Source organism: Sciurus carolinensis, chromosome 19 (genome assembly GCF_902686445.1).
Source record: "Sciurus carolinensis chromosome 19, mSciCar1.2, whole genome shotgun sequence".
Lineage (NCBI taxonomy): Eukaryota > Metazoa > Chordata > Mammalia > Rodentia > Sciuridae > Sciurus > Sciurus carolinensis.
In genome coordinates, this window is record NC_062231.1 from 18,240,226 (window position 1) to 18,244,329 (window position 4,104).

Sequence of the window (4,104 nt, forward strand, 5' to 3'; positions counted from 1 at the left end):
AGAATAAAGACTGAGTATCTGCTTTTTAAAAAGGTATTATTTTAAAATAAAGTCAAATTAGAATGTACACACTAAGAACAATGCTATTATAAAACTTAAGTCATATAAATATATCCTGTTTGTATAGTTTTTGTTTGTCAAGTAAATTAACTCTATTTTCCACACACAAAATAAATCTGTAGAAAAGTACATAATCAAGATAATAGAAATTAAACAAAAAATTTAGAAATACATAAAAAGTTAAAAATTTAGTTTATAAATTCCCAGGAGTTTCCTTCCATGCCCATATATCTTATAAAAAAATGTTTACTATATAGAAATACAGCATAGTAAACAAATAACAAAGTACATAGTATCCATTGGCTCTATTTCTGAAGTTTTCTTTCAGGTAGTTGTCCATGAGTGGGAATATAAAAACCAAGGAGTCAACACTAACTCCTGTTAACATGATCCAAATGTTATTCATTCCATCAACTGGTCATTCTGCGTGAAGAATATGGAGAAGTTAATTATCAGATCAGGTCCTTGGCTACTAATCTGCTCACTAAAATCATTATGATTTTATCGCCCCAGTCATCAATGCTCAAAGTTTTTCCTCTTCTGTGAAGGAGGTCCCAGTTCACCTTGCTGATATTAAGAGTGCCAATTCATATAACTTGATTATGAGATCACATCATGAGCATCACCATTAGGTCTCTGTCGCACAGTTAGGGGAGGCAGCGGATTCCCATAGAAATCATTATGACCTGTTTCATCAAGAGGCTCAAGTTTTGGAAGTCTAGTGACTTTGGGGGTTCCCCAGTCAACAAGAGGGGAAGGTGGAGATGGTGTTGGACTTTTAGGAGCAGAGTCATCAGTATTAATTGATTGTTCTTTGTGACTCCTTTTCATTCTGTTTCTTAGTTTTCTTTTTACTGTTATATGATTCTGATGCTTGATGGTCTGTTCATCTTCATTCTACAACTGCTGTGTTAATGCCTCCTTATCATTTTCTACTATTTCAAGTTCATTGTGTTTTTGATTGCTATCACCAATCTTGTTCTCTGTCTGTATTTGCTCAGGTTCCACTTTATGTTGCAGCAGGCAAACATCACTATCTCCATAGTTTGCTTCTTTTTCTCTTTTTCAAGTTTTTTTTTTTTTTTTTTTTTATTCTCAATGATTACAGATGCTATTGGATGGAAAGGGTTAACAGTAACTGGTCTGGGTCCAATTCAACCAGACCACTGGTTTCATCAGATTGCTTTTGTTCTCTTTCTTCTTACGAAAGAGAACACTTACTCAGCCCTTTCTCTTTTCTCTTGTTCCTCAAGAGCTTGTTGTTCTGTTATGTCTTTTTGGATATGTCCATTTAAGACATCAAAATTTCTTGCAATGTTATGTAGTAACCAATAAGGCCTTTTTAAATGGACTTGTGAATTTTCTTTCCATATCCCAATACTGCAGAGCAAGGTTCTATCTGACATAGGCACTTGTGTTCATTGACCAGTTTTTTCAGAGAGAGATATTCAAACACATCAGCTTCACCCAAAGCCCCTTCCTTGTGTTGCTTATTTGCCAACCTCCTTGAAATTCCTTTAGCTGTTGCCATTTTGCCCATATTATCAAGTCCTACCATCACAAGAGTCACCTTTCTGACAAGCTCCCACCACCACTTGAACTGTTGCAGCAACTGGCCATCAGACTGAACATCCCAGGTAGCTCCTCCCACCACCTTCCATCCAAAATGGCAGCAAGGATGGGCCCCTAGCTTTTGCGGACCATCCCAGGGGCCCCCGCCTCTCCGGGGTGACTCTAAGATGGATAGGCCCCGAGGACAAGCTGGGACCGAGGTGACTGAGTGCACCAAGTCCCACTATCCTCATCGGCCAGAGAGCGGGTAATGACTACCCTCCTCCCCTGGGGGCAAAGGTACAAAAAGCACACCGGAGCCGGATTAGCTGGACCTGGCCAGAGCCCAGCATTTATTTTCAAGAGTATGCTGACCAGACCCTATGCTTACTAGAAGAAAAAGTAGGCTCGAATCTCCATAAAGTCGGTTTAGGAACCAACTTCCTCAACAAAAAGGAGGACTCCTAAAGTGCAATAAATAAAATTAAGAATCAATAAACGGGATAGTTATCAAACTAAAACTTCTTCACATCAAAAGGAACAATCAAGAATGTGAAGACAGAGCCCACAGAATGGGAGAAAATCTTTGCCACCTATGCCTCAGATAGAGCATTAATCTTCAGGATATATAAAGAACTTAAAAACACCAAAAAATAAAAAAATAAATAAATAAACTAAATAACCCAATCAATAAATGGGCAAAGGAACTGAACAAAAATTCAAAGGAGAAATATGATCGGTCAACAAATATATGAAAAAATTTCAACATTACTAGCAGTTAGAGAAATGCAAATTAAAACTACACTGAGATGTCATCTCACTATAGTCAGAACGGGCAATTATCAAAATACAAGTAACAATAAGTGTTGGCAAGGATGTGGGGTAAAAAGTACACTCACATATTGCTTGTGGAACTACAAATTGGTGCAATCACTATGGAAAGCAGTATGGAGATTCCTCAGAAAACGGACTAGAACCACCATTTGACTCAGTTGTCCCACTCCTCAGTTTATACCCAAAGGACTTAAAATCAGCACACTGTAGTGAGACGGCTACATCAATGCTTACAGCAGCTCAATTCAGAATAGTTAAGCTATGGAATCAACCGAGGTGCCCTTCAGAAAATGAACAGATAAAGAAAATGTAATATATACACAATATAATATTATTGAGACATAAAGAACAAAATCATGGAATATGCCAGTAAATGGATGGAATTGGAGACTAGCATGTTAAGTGAAATAAGCTAATCCAAAAACAAACAAACAAACAAACAAACAAAAAACTAAAGGCTGAATGTTCTCTCTGACTCACAATAGGTGTGGGAGTTGGTGGTGGGGGAGTGGAGGTTCACCGGATAGGACAGGGGGGAGCAGGGGGACCAGGGGGACCAGGGAAAGGAAAGATGGGAATGAGAAATACAGGAGAATGAATCAGATATAACTTTCTTATATTCATATATGAATACACAACCAGTGTAACTCCACATCTTTACAACCACAAAAATGAGAAGTTATACTCCATGTATGTATGACATGTCAAAATACATTCTACTGTCATGTATAACTAAAAAAGTATAAAAATTTTTTAAAAATAAGTGTTCTGACCTCACTTGTGGGACTATGCTCAACCCTTCAAAAGAATATATTCTGTATTTATCATATATCAGATATCAAGCTATCTGTTTTGCACCCCATTTAATCATGGTAACAATCCTATGAGGCAGTTAATCAGGAAACTTAAAGACAGACATTACATAATTCATCCTACATTACACATTAGAGAAGCCAGTTGCTTGTCACCATGAACAGCCCATCTCTCTACTAAACAATGCTACTTTTAGACTTGTAATGGGAAGGTCAGTCCTCTTGATTTCTGAATTTGCTACTTGCTGAACTGGTTTAATTCTACTTTTAGACAAAAATATAAAATTGATTCTGGATTTCCCCCTCTTCCATATGGATTTCTGTTCATAAATTCCATTCTTTCTAGGTATTTCCTTACCATTTTTATAAAGTATGCCAGAAAGATTATTAAGAGCAAAGATTTATGCTGTGTTAGATCATGTGATCCTTCTAACAACACTATGAGCTAAATACAGATAAGAAAATTAGACACAAAGAGGCTGGGTATCATTTCTATCTAATGCAATGAAGTAGGCAGCAGTAGGGATGCAAAGTGAACTCCAAGCTAGTTTTCTAGCCACTGTGTTATACTCAGTAGAAAACAAGGGCCCTCCTGTCCATCAGACACAATAGAAGCAGGACCATGGATGAGTGTCCAGAGTGTTGCTATGGGTTTGAATAAAGTTTCTGTCTCCCTAAAATTCATCTGCTGAAATCCTAGCCTTCGAGATGATGGTATTAGGATGTTGGGTTTTGGGGAGGGTATCAGATAATGAAGATGCAGCCTACATAATGAGATTAGTGTTCTTATAAAAGAATCCTGAGAGACTTCCTTCTGCCTCATGTCATAGGAAGACACAGTGAAAAG

The 4,104-nt window shown here is 37.5% G+C and overlaps 1 pseudogene; it reads right to left on the bottom strand.

The window, feature by feature from the left end:
* Positions 1–660: 660 nt before the first annotated feature.
* Positions 661–1,591, bottom strand: LOC124971226 (ADP-ribosylation factor-like protein 13B; annotated as a pseudogene).
* Positions 1,592–4,104: the final 2,513 nt, after the last annotated feature.